The 12,711-nt window shown below is 45.0% G+C and overlaps 1 long non-coding RNA gene across 1 annotated transcript in view; it reads left to right on the forward strand.

Moving 5' to 3' along the window:
* Positions 1-4,887: 4,887 nt before the first annotated feature.
* LOC129622375 (uncharacterized) overlaps positions 4,888-12,711 on the forward strand; it is a 28,556-nt gene continuing 20,732 nt past the window's right edge. Inside the window, exon 1 of the long non-coding RNA XR_008699936.1 lies at positions 4,888-5,014. This is a non-coding gene — a long non-coding RNA (uncharacterized LOC129622375). The remainder of the gene's footprint in view (positions 5,015-12,711) is intronic.

Below are 12,711 nucleotides of genomic sequence, written 5' to 3' on the forward strand. Positions count from 1 at the left end.
GCTGCTCTGTGCAAGCTTGGCAAACCTCGCCTGTAAAAGCCTAATCCAAACAGCATGTCCGCTGAGCTCAGTGGGGTGACTCATGTGCAGTGATGCGTGAGGCCAGCAAGTGGAGATTAGGATCTGGCCCGCCCGCCAGCCTACCCTGCACTTCCTTTGATCAACTCTGATGGTTTTTAATTCTGCAGAAGCAGCTTCCTGCCAGGGACAAGTACCTCTTGGTGGAGGCTGGAGCCATGTCGATGCTGACCTACTTGTCAGTCAAGGCCTGCATGTGCTGATGGCAGGCAGACTGACACTCTGGGCTCACAGCCCACACGGAGCCAAGAGGGGAGCCTCTTTCGCTGAGGTGCCCGTGGTAACATCAGAAGCTTGCTTCGAAGCCAACACCAGCAAGGCCATGCGTGTGAGCAGCCCGGTTTCTGAACCTGATCCTGGCATTGGTTAGACTCACTAGGTAATAAAGAAAAATGGGACTCTCTCTAGGGGACTTTTTTTTGGTAAGCTGGAACATCCCTAAGGACAGTGTTTGGCACAAAATGAAACACTCACTGGGCTCTTCAGAAGTGCCTTTTCACATCTGTTTTGCTCAAAATGGAACACATTCGAAGTATATTACTTTCTTGAACTTTTTTTCCCCTGCTTGAGTGGAATGTGTTTGCCTCTTGCTTCTTCCAAATCCCCTCAATGACCAACACCAAGCAGAGCCCCTGAGACCAGGTCTTATTCTCTGTGTTTCTCTCTCATCCTTTATCACGCTCTCTCCTTTCTCTCACTTTTCTCAGCAAGTGAAGGAGTGATTCTCAACCTCAGTTGCAAGTTAGGGAGACCCTGGGGTCAGGCTCGGGCTTTAAAAAAATCCCCAGTTCCAGGCTCCACCCTAGCATAATTCATCAATAGTGCGTGCCTGTGTGTGTGCTAATCACTCAGTGGTGTCTGACTCTTTACGACACTATGGACTGTAGCCTGCCAGGCTCCTTTGTCCATGAGATTCTCCAGACCAGAATACTGGAGTAGGTTGCCATGTCCTCTTCCAGGGGGTCTTCCAGACCCAGGGATCAAACCCAAATCTCATGTCTGCTACATTGGCAGGCGGGTTCTTTACCATTAGCACCACCTGGGAAGCCCTCAACAGTGTGTGAAGTTCCCCATTGTGCAGGCAAAATTGAGACTCATTGAAATTTAGGGTCACATGGCATAAGCTGTCAGCCCTAGAAATGCTTCCTGTTTCCCTGTCTGTCCTTCCCACCACCATTCGATCTGAGAGCCTTCTAGAGACTGGTGTATATTGATACTTTAACCAGGTTAAGGTAAGATGTTACCTAGATAGGGTAATTAGACTACCTATTAAAAGAATTTGTTCCTCTGATTTCAAGTATTTACCCTCCCCTTGTGATTTAGCCGAGATTGAACATGAAGAACTGAAATACAGAATAGGTGGATCTCGCAGGGAAGAAGTAGAGGATAGCTCAGTACACAGCAGAGGGACCAACCCAAAGGGAATTTCTGGGAGACAGGTTTGTATATGGTGGTAATGAGCTGTGGGTAGGGCTTCCAGATCAAATAAGGACCACTAGCTTAATTTGAATTCCAATAAACAAGTAGTGCAATATTTGGAACATACTTATACTAAAAAATTATTCATTGTTTATTTGAAATTCAAATTTAATTGGATGTTCTATAGTTTGTTTGCTAAATCTGGAAATCCAGTTGTAGATGGCAGAACTGCGAGGAGAATTTTGGGCATCTGAGGTAGTGGTCGGTCTCACCTGCGTGCATCACTGTCCTCCAGGGTGTGTTGAGGACAACGGGTAGAATTTGGGGCCGTCCCAGTGACTAGGGATTGTTAAGAGCATCTAGTAGGTGTGAAGCAGGATGCCAAGGATACTGCAGTATGTAGAATAGTTCCAATGAAGAATTATCCCATCTAAAATGCCAATATAGTGCCCCAACCTGTCCCACCCACTTCACCATTTTACTGAGGACTCACCTGATTGCCTTCACATAATTGCTCCCTAGACAGTAATGCACTGGCCTCTCAGACTAAGTTCAGAAACTATCCCCAGAAAAGAGCCAGTTGGATAAATTCCAAGGTACATGCTTCATGTAGTCCAGCCAAACTATATAAATGATCCAATGAAATGAACCCTTGAAATTAACCCCAAGCCTTCAAAGTTTACAATAAGTACTGCCGCCTTCGGGAAGCCTTCCTTGACTGCTCCAGTCTTCACTGATACGTTTCCTCAATCCCTAGAATCTTTGTTCTTCTCATTTAATGCTTGAACATATTCTAATCGTTGCATGTGTCTAGCCTGTGAGTCTCACTAACCACCTGGGAGATATTGGGGAAGTGAGACCAAGTTCTGGGTGACCTTGGTCATGTTACTAATTTGATGGTTAGTTTTGTTGTTTGTTGCACTTTCCAGGTTTTTTAAAAACTCTGGTGTAGCTGAAATTAAATGTACAACTAGGTGAAGCAGTTAAAGTAAAGATGAAAGGGGGGGTTGAGAAACCACATAGAGGAAGGCGAAGATCAGGAACTGGAGATAAGATAATTTTGTAAATGGGTATTAAACTTAAGTTCAGGCTCCCTGACAGTCAAAGCAAAAAGGGAAACACAATTGGTTACTGTCTGGAAAAAAAGGAAGCAATATTAGCTCATGAGGAAACATAATCTTTTTCTTGTGAATTCTAAGTGAAATTTATCACATAGATCCTAAAAGACAAGAGGCTGAGAAACATAATGGAAAATGTCTTCCACTGTGTTTTCGGAAGATATCAAAATGTGGGTGGGCTTTTTTTTTCTTTTGGTTTTTGTTTTTCTATTTCTTCTGTTTACTTTCTAAGAAATATGGGACTGTAGTATTAACTTTGACTCAGTGAAGGCCGTCTTGTAAGGTGTTAAAAATATTCTTTTCTTTTTTTTTGTTTGTTTTGTTTTGTTTCATTTCTAGTGATCTGATTAATCAGGGGGAACTCAGAAGTTTTCACTGCCCGGAGCTTTCCCATGGACAGAGGAGCCTAGCGAGCTACAGCCCATGGGGTTGAAGAGTCACGACTGAGTGACTACACAGCAACAGCTTTCATGAAGGCTTCATGTGTGGCTCTCCCAGGAGCTCTGACAGCCTTCAGGAAAAGGTAGGGATGCTTGTAAGTATCTAGGGTTGTGGTGAGAGGTAGCAGAAGGATGGCTGGAAACAGCCACATTCTACCTCGCACCCAGCCTCCCCGCCATCCTCTCCGCACCCCGCCTTTCCCCCCAAGTTAGAAGCAGATAGCTGGAGTTATCCAACTATCTTTCTAGCCACATCCTCAGGAAAGGGATAAAGGAAAACAGAGTGTCACCAAGGGCCCACCCCAGGGCAGGATCCTGAGAATGGCTTGAGGGACTGCCTAATCCCATGTATCATCCTTCAGTAAAGTGCTACAATTTGGGGTTATTTTGCCTCTCTTCTAAAGTCAAGGAACAAATAATCAGATGACTCAAAAAAAAAGAGTTTCCTTTTTTGGTTTTATTTGGGGCTTTTTTTGTTTTGTTTCTAGACCAACTTACTAAATGGGTGGGGGACTAAAACAAACGGAAAATAAGCCACAGATGAACCCCCCACCCTGGGCTGGGCAACATCCGTAAGAGAAAACTGTGGCCTGGGACTTTGAAGGGTGGCTGCTGAGCACACGTGTCCCTTCTCCCTAGCCACCCACCCCCATCTCGGAGGCCAACCCTTCTGCGTGGTGGCTAGCAGCGACAAAACCAAGATGAATCACCATATGTCAGGATCCATAAATTGTGAAAAGTCTAAGCAGCAGGTCTGGGATGAGAGATCAAGGCCAAAGGTAAATATTTCTGACATAGGCTTTTGTTTTCCAATGGTGGCAGCTTCGATTTCCTTCCTGTTGGTGAGAAAAGGATGGAGGGGCTAGGCGGGGCTGATCCAGCTGCAGAAGGAAAGGCTGCTAGAGCGGGCGGGGACTGCACTTCTCACTCCCAGGGAGCCTTCCCACAGCTCCCCCGCTTCTCCTTGCTGAGGCTGGAGGTAGGGGGCACCCAGGGAGAAGTCTCTACCTCCTTCTCTTAGGAAAGTTCAACCTGGTTGTGCTGACCTTACTGGCCTAGGGGCCTTGCTTCTGGGTCAGAGGACACCAGCCTCAGTGCTGAAATGTGTCTCCTGGACTTATTTCTAATCCTCTGGCAGGTCAGTGTTGACTCACGCTCTCCCTTCACATGGGATTAGAGGAAGGGGGCTTAGGGTCATTTTGGGCTACTGAGCATCTGAACCCCCTTCCCATGTTTGGGATGCTATCACTTCATGAATTTCAATGCCCTAAAAAAGACTGTTCTAGTCTTCTAGAAGTCTCTAGAAAAGTCTAGTCCACTTTGCAGCTAGGACGTGGACATACAACCAAGACTTGGCCAATCAGGTGCTCTCGCTCCGGAAGGAATCAGAAGTTATTAGCATCAACAAAGTGGGACATTGGAGAATCCTTTCTGGGGGAGGCTGCAGGGTGACAAAAATATCCAGGCTCCCACTGCCCATGGTGGTATCAAGTGTCGAGGGCTGAAGACAGTGGTGGTGGAAGCGGTGGTGCAGCACTCAGCAGTGGCAGCAGGGGTACCCTCATCTCACTCTTTCTAGGCTGTGATTCTACCTGTGGCCTCACATATGATCCTGAGTTCTCAGTTCTTACGTTTTCTGATCCTGTTTTTCAGCCTTCTCAGGGATTATTCGATAGCTTTTTGAGAAATTCCTTTTCTTAAATCCGTCAGAGTTAGTTTCTGTTGCTTGCAGCTGAAAACCCTGATTCTGCCCAGCTACAACTGGTTTCAGTCAATCATTTGCAGATGCTCCTTTTTTTTTTTTCTTTCCTGCTTGCATTCTTCAAGCCTCTGTCCTCCTGGCAATTCCACAAGTAATCCAGAAAAGGAGGAACGAGCATGCAGAGAATTTGACCACAGCTGGGAAGTGCGCCAAGAGAACTCTGAAGAACTTGAGTATTAGCTCCTTCACTTTGTTAGGTGGGGTGGATGTGGGGCTGTGGGATCTTCCTCTTATGTTGTTCTTCTCATCTCTAATTTGGTTATACAGTGATTCCCTATGGCACTTACAGAGCCCATGAGGGCATGGACTGAGTCGCCTTGTTTTCCCCAGTATCCAGGCCATACAGGATGCTCAGTAAATAGTAGTAAATCGTGACAGAGAAAGTTTGAGAAAGAATTCAGGGGAAAGAAGGTACATATATCCTTAGTGTCTCTGTAAAAAAAGAACTGTCTCAACTACGTGGGCTGGTGAGTCGAGCCAACACTGCAGGCATTTGGTGGTGTTGATTAAAGAGCAGGAACCTGGAGCTTTAGCCATCAGACTGTCAAAGACGGAGACACACTCCCAGGCAGGCAGAGCCTAACCTGAGTCTAGTCCAGGGAGAATGTCAGTCCATTCTTTCTTGGAAGGGAACCCCAACAGTGCCTGCAAGTTCAACTGAGATGGCTCTCCAGAAAGCATTTTGAATCAATTTCAAATGCATTGACAGTACTTGGTTGAAACCCCAGACAGAGGTTGAGGGTGGGTGGAGTTAGTTTGAATCTAGAAGACCAAGAGCAGGTTACCTTAACCATAAAAGAACCTCAGTGCATCTATTGTATGGGCTTCCCAGGTGGTACAGTTTAGGTAAAGAATCTACCTGCTGATGCAGGAGACTCAGGTTACATCCCTGGGTTGGAAAGGATCCCTGGAGAAGGAATGGCAACCCACTCCAGTATTCTTGCCTGGAAAATTCCATAGGGTTGTAAAGAGTTGGACACGAGTGAGCATACACACACGCACACACGCATCTTGTTTTGAGTAACATTTATTCAGATTTGAGTCCACAAGGAAGTGTTTGCTACAAACTGACTCTGGTTCTAATTTTTGTTTGTGGGATTAACCAAGGAAACATTTACCTTAGGCAGCTCTCTTAACTAACCTAAGTTTTCATTTCTTGATTTTAAAATCTCTAGTTATAGAGAGTTTGGGCTATCTTGCTCACTAATTTCCTAGCTAAAATTCGATGTTTCTGTTAATTTTCTTAAGGACAAGAATCATGTGTTGTTTTCCAAATACCCTTGCATCCAAGTACAAAGCTGGACCCAGGAGGCACAGACAGCCCATGGTGTGGCCATGTTCTGAAAAGACTAGGCTGCTGCTGCTGCTGCTAAGTCGCTTTAGTCATGTCCGACTCTGTGCGACCCCATAGACGGCAGCTCACCAGGCTCCCCCATCCCTGGGATTCTCCAGGCAAGAACACTGGAGTGGGTTGCCATTTCCTTCTCCAATGCATGAAAGTAAAAAGTGAAAGTGAAGTCGCTCAGTCGTGTCCTACTCGTAGCGACCCCATGGACTGCAGCCTACCAGGCTCCTCTGTCCATGGGATTTTCCAAGCAAGAGTACTGGAGTGGGGTGACATTGCCTTCTCCGAAGACTAGGCTAGACCCTTCTAAGACCTTTCTCAAGCCAGGACCTAAGGCTAGCAATGAGAACGTTAGAAGGGGGAAAACACTGTAACTAGGATCTGTAACCAGTTACAGGTCCTTCTGAACTGTTTGTGGTGCTTAGTTCGGCTAGTAAAGCTGAATTTCCAAGATATCTACTTCTAGCCTATGCTTGTCCCTTGGACTGCAAGGAGATCCAACCAGACCATGCTACAGGAAATCAGTCCTGAATATTCACTGGAAGGACTGATGCTGAAGCTGAAACGCCAATATTTTGGCCACCTGATGCAAAGAACTGACTCATTTGAAAAGACCCTGATGCTGGGAAAGATTGAGGGTGGGAGGAGAAGGGGACAACAGAGGATGAGGTGGTTGGATGGCATCACCAACTCGATGGACTTGAGTTTGAGTAGGCTCCAGGAGTTGGTGATAGGCAGAGAGACCTGGTATGCTGCAGTCCGTGGGGTTGCAAAGAGTTGAACATGACTGAGAGATTGAACTGAGCCTATGCTTATCTTTAAATTCACATCGAACAGTAGAAGATAGTTAAAGCTGCTCATACATCCAATACTGTCTGGGGTTAGTGAAGGAGAGAATTGTGAAACATAATGTGTGTGTGTGTTAGTCGCTCAGTTGTGTCTGACTCTTTGCGACCCCATGGACTGGAGCCTGCCAGCCTCCTCCATCCATGGGCTTTTCCAGGCAAGAATACTGGAGTGGATTGCCATTTCCTTCTCCAGGGATCTTCCAGACCCAGGGATTGAACCCAGGTCTCCTGCATTGCCATCTGAGTCGTCATACACATGCACGTATATTTCAAACCTGTGCTGTGCATCTTGGTTTCAGCCCGTGAAATTCTGTGGTGACTGTTTTTGCTCCGAGAAGGTGCTGCGCCTCTTTCCGTCCTGGGCTTAGAATGATAAGCAGATTAGAAGGTCATGAGTGACAGCGGCCAGGATGGTCCTCTTACTTCCTCCGCTTCCTCTCTCGGGAGAGGCCGGAGGACTCTGGAGAAAACAGAGATGGGAAGGAAAACAAGTCAATCCCAGCGTGGGGAGCAGGGAGGGGAGAGAATGGTGACAGACTGTGGGAGCTGCCAGCAAACATCTGATTCCCTGCATTGCTCGGAGGAGAGGAGGCAAGTCTTCCCAAATCCGGGCGCCCCAACACGATTGCGAAAGCCACGCCCATCGGCCCACAGACGGCCAACACTGCTGCAGAACCAGTGAGACACCTTGGGAAACCGCCCGAGTTTCTGGAGACATCTCTGTAAAAGCTGCCTTTCGCCCTGGTGGATGCTGGAATCCCAGCACTGGGTGACCCAGAGCCGCCTTTTGTTCACGGCAAAGTTAATTTCAGAAATGTCGTTCTCGGATGGATGCGGGCGCGGGGCCAAGAGTCAATGCCTTCTCCCACCGGCGGCACGGGGTGGGCTGAGCACGCGCGCAGAGGCGCTCCTCGAGCTTTGAAGTCAACAGAGGTAGGCAGGGCAGGCCACGGTGGAAAACTGTGAAGTCAGCAGAGTTATCGCGGGCACTCCTCCCTTCCCCCTTGCTTCCCCTTTCTCCACCCATTTCCCCCCTCTCAGCTTGCAGCTTCTCATTTCCCAGGGGATCGTGCAACAGAAGAAAAGCCGTCCAGAGATACGAGGGGCCAGCCCACGGCTCCAGCTATCGAAGTATGCTCCCCCCACCCCCCACCAAGTCTAAAACAAACACAGGAACGCATTCCATACATTTCCAAAGACTAGAGAGCGCACACAGAAATCCTGGCCTTTGTGCCTTCTCCCTTAAACCCCACGAGTTTGGGGCCTCAAGTTTGAAGCCGGCTTCCTGCCTCCCCGGGGTTTTTTGAAAGATTCAAAAGTGCCTCAGACCAAGACAGCTGCTTGGTTGATGGCTCACATTGAAACCACAAATTATAAAATGATAAATCGCTGCTCAAAGCTCTTCCAGGAAAGACTATGTTGTCAAGATTAAGTTACAACCTCATGGACCTATGAGTGAGTCGAGCTGCTGACTAACTCTCACACTTCTTTTCCTGCCGAAGATGTTTTTGCTTCGTGAACTTTCACTGTTTCTGAATACTTGAAACAAATGACTGAAGGCAGGAAAAACATCAGGGGACTTCTTAACCCATGGAGCTTTTTACAGGCTTTATTATGTAACGGCTGCTTTCGTTTTGTGAGACCCAAAGGAAGTTGAAGAAATCTCTTTCTTCTTGAGCACTTAACTGCCAGCGATCTGTGAGAAATGGCTTCGTGTGGGCAGCTCCACTCACTTGAAACTCTAGTTGGAACGTGTAGTGTGTGCTAAATCAAAGCTGGTTTTAAGGAATTTGGGTCTTAAAGTATCTGTTCAGTGATTTGGGCAGGATTGCAACATGAATTACTGTATTTGGTTCCCATGAAATGAATTCTTTGGACTACTCTTAACGGGTCTGGTCTAGTGATAGAGTGTGACAAATAATTAGGCCACATGCATTCTCTCATGTAATGATGCTCCTCTCTGCCAGGGTTTTGGCAGGCAGAAGGAGGTAAGATGAAATGCTTGTTTGACGCCCGTACATTGCCTTGCTGAGGGGTCTGGCACACTGACCTCATTGAGATCACCTGGGGCTGCAGGAAGAAAATCATCCATCCATTATGTGTCTCCAGCACAGGGCCTTGGTTACACAACTCTGATCCGGTTTCTCCAAGGCCACTCAAGTCTTGAGGACCATCAGACTGTGAGTCATAATCACTTTAGCATTGACTCCTAAGTTCCCTCTTGTTGACTTGACACCTCAAGCCCTTCAGTTTCCCTCTTTCTTGGAGGCCTGGGGTTCTGTGTGGCAGTTTTTGTTTTCTGATGTCATCTTGTGTTATCACCCACGCCAGCCACTGCAGGGCCTGCCGCAGCTACTCTTGTCTTTGCTTTTCTTGAAGGCAGGCCTGCTGTCATTACTGCTGCTTTTTCTGGGCTACTTCAAGTTGTGGAGAGAGTTCTTTTCCTGTGATTATAGCTCTTTCTTCCAATTTTGACTGGTCTGGCGTCTCTGTGATTATAGCTCATTAGGACTCCTGAGGCTAGGAGGCACTATTTTTTTATGCTACCTTGTTTTTATTTTTTTTTAAATAACATATACTGTAACTTACTTTTTGCAGGGAAGTATAAATATGAAAACAATAATAGTCATTAATCCCACAGTCCAGTAACGCTTCACAGTATTTTTTTAAAAATAAAAGTAATAAACCCAAGGGAAAAAAATTAAAGCAATAAAAATGGTATCAGAGAAAAATAAAAGCTCCTCTTCTGCCCCTAAATCCCTCCCCAAAATATAACTACGATTGCTAATTTTTGTGTATCCTTGTTACTGCACATATATGTACGTCCTTTAACAAAATTTTACATAAAAATAATCTTTCTGTACTCATCATCATTCTACATTTTGCTTTTTTCACCTAAAAGGCTATCTTAAGAGATTTTTCCATCTATGCACTGCAGGGATACTCCCTATTTTTAATGTCTGCATAGTCTTTGTTAGAAGAGAATGTGCCTTCCAAATGAAATGCATTCAAATAAAATAATTCCAGGTCATTTCTGTCCCTTACTTCCTCCACTCCCTGAATCCAAAGTGAATTATCTGACTTACAAGTTTGGAAGAATAACCTAGGCATATTAGTTTCAACCCTGGCCTCCCTGAGACTCTCATTTTCACAGTGGTGGAAAAACTAGTACCTTCCTTGTATAGAGATTAGATGAGTTAATATATGTAAAGCTCTGATGCATAGAAATTATTCAGTAAGTGCTAGTTCTCATAATTAATTTTGCATATGCTGTACTGGGACTTGCTCTCTCCCTTAACAATATATCTTAGGGATTATTCCACAGCAGTATATATGCACGCATGCTTAGTCACTCAGTCGTGTCCAGCTCTTTGTGACCCCATGGACTGTAGCCCGCCGGGCTCCTCTATCCATGGGATTTTTTCAGGTAAAAATGCTGGAGTGGGTTGCCATTACCTCCTCCAGGAGATCTTCCCTGCCCAGGAATTGAACCCATATCTCCTGTGTCTCCTACATTGACAGGCAGATTCTTTACCTGCTGAGCCATTGAGAAAACCCACTTATAGACATACTTCATTTTAAAAGTGGCTAGTATGGTGTTTCATAGTATAACCTCACTGTAGTATATTTAGATATGTTCCAATTTGGGTTGTTTCTAACATTCAACCCTTTCTTATCTGAGGATACAGAGTTCTGGAGTCAGTCATTGTAAGGTTCACCTGCCATAAGTATATTTCCCTTTATTTAACAAACATGTATATCATTTACTACCTGTCATACAATGTCCTAATCACCTTTAAAACTTTATTATTAACTCATTAATACTCATAATGATGCTTTTGAAATAGGAGCAGTTTAATCTCCATATTACACATTGGGAAACTGAGGCACAGAGAGGTTAAATAACTTACCTGAGATTACATGGCTGGGAAAAGGAGGACTGAAAAAGCCAGGCCAGGCAGTCTGGCTCCCAAATTCACACATTTGACCTCCCTGTCCACATTCTTCACCTCTCTTTATTCTAAACCCTGTGGCATCACTTCAATAAGACCCTGAGACTCATCTTGTCACATTTCACACCCCTATTGTGGATGGGAATTCAGCCTTTTTGGAATATACTTAGGGATGTATAGGTGATTTAAAAGAGAACATGATCGGGACTTTGCTGGTGGTCCAATGATTAGGACTGTGCTCGCCAACGCAAGGGGCACGAGTTCAATCTCTGGTCAGGGAACTAAGATCCCATGTACTATGTGGTGGGGCCAAAAGGAAAAAAAATAAGACAAAACATGTTTGCTGAATCAGTCTGACTCAAATTACCAAGAGCCAGCTTTTCTAAGGACTGTCCCGACTATAGCCAGCCAGCATGGAGAAAGCTTTTCAAGTGATGATACCAGCATTTGCCTTCAGAGGTCCCAGGTCTGGGCTCTCAACTCTGCCACAGTGGCCCGCTGAGCAAACTCACAATGCAGGTCAGCAGACAGCCTTAAAATAAACAAACATGTTTGTGCTGTGCCCGGTTATGAAACAGTGCGTATCCAATTTGGTAGTGCAAAACTCATGCAAATAATCTTTGCTTTTTCCTATTCCTGCTGTGTATGAGTCTTTGACTTGGCCAACTCAAATTCCTAAAATACTAAGGTTCAGAAAGTCTGGTCAAAGTTTACTAGTTAAATATGAAACCCTGCCTCCTCTATCCATCATCACTGCCCCCATCCCTACCCTCAAGCCACTTTAGCTTTTAGACATGTGTACACTAAATGCCTTTTTCTTTAAAGATATGAGTGAGATATTTCTTTTGGAGTATATCCAGATAATCTGGCAAATCCACACTTGATGTTAGCCACAGGGAAGAATATTTATCAAAAAAAAAAAAAAGAAAGAGGAACAAAATATAAAATTAGGGCAGACCATGGACTCACCCTCTTAGAAATCAGAAAAATGGAAGACCTTACCAAACTGAAGGGCTTAATTTTTTTTTTTTGCTTTGTTAATGGAAAAAATATGTACACATACATAATTTAATATTCTGGAAAATCTTAATGATTAGCATTTACATTTTCATTTCAAAAGTTATTGCTTATTCTAACGTACTAAAACCTGTACTTTTTCCTTTTGTACATAAACTTCTATCTCTGGGTTCTGTCTTTTAGGAAGAAAGTTACTTAAGGCCACTTTTTTACCCATCCTGAAGCTTAAATTTTGGCTCAAGGAGCTTCCTGTCCTACTCCAGCTGTGACATGTTGAAAATAAACCTGGCAATTGAGACAATTTGTTATACTTTCTGAGCTTTTGCTGTGGCTGTAGCCCTTTATGTCTTAGGAAATAGGGTGGGAGATAGGGAGAGAAGTGGGGGAGAGGGAAGGAGAAGGGGAGGAGATCTGATGGGAACAGGAAATAGGGTCTTCCGGTTTTCCCAGGCCTTCTTTCTGCTCCTTTTACCTTTGCATCCTCCAAGGGGATGAACTGCCTCTGCACATACAGGCGCACCTCACTTTATTGTGCTTCACTTTTTTGTGCGCTTTGCAAATATTGTGCTTTTTACAAATGGAAGGTTTACGGCCATCCTGCATCAAGGAAGTCTATCAGCACCATTTTTCCAGTAACATTTGCTCATTTCATAACTCTGTGTCACACTTTGGTAATTCTAGCAATGAACGTGAAAAAAGAGTCACTCAATTGTGTCCGACTCTTTGTGACC

The sequence above is a fragment of the Bubalus kerabau genome, chromosome 11 (genome assembly GCF_029407905.1).
Source record: "Bubalus kerabau isolate K-KA32 ecotype Philippines breed swamp buffalo chromosome 11, PCC_UOA_SB_1v2, whole genome shotgun sequence".
NCBI lineage: Eukaryota > Metazoa > Chordata > Mammalia > Artiodactyla > Bovidae > Bubalus > Bubalus kerabau.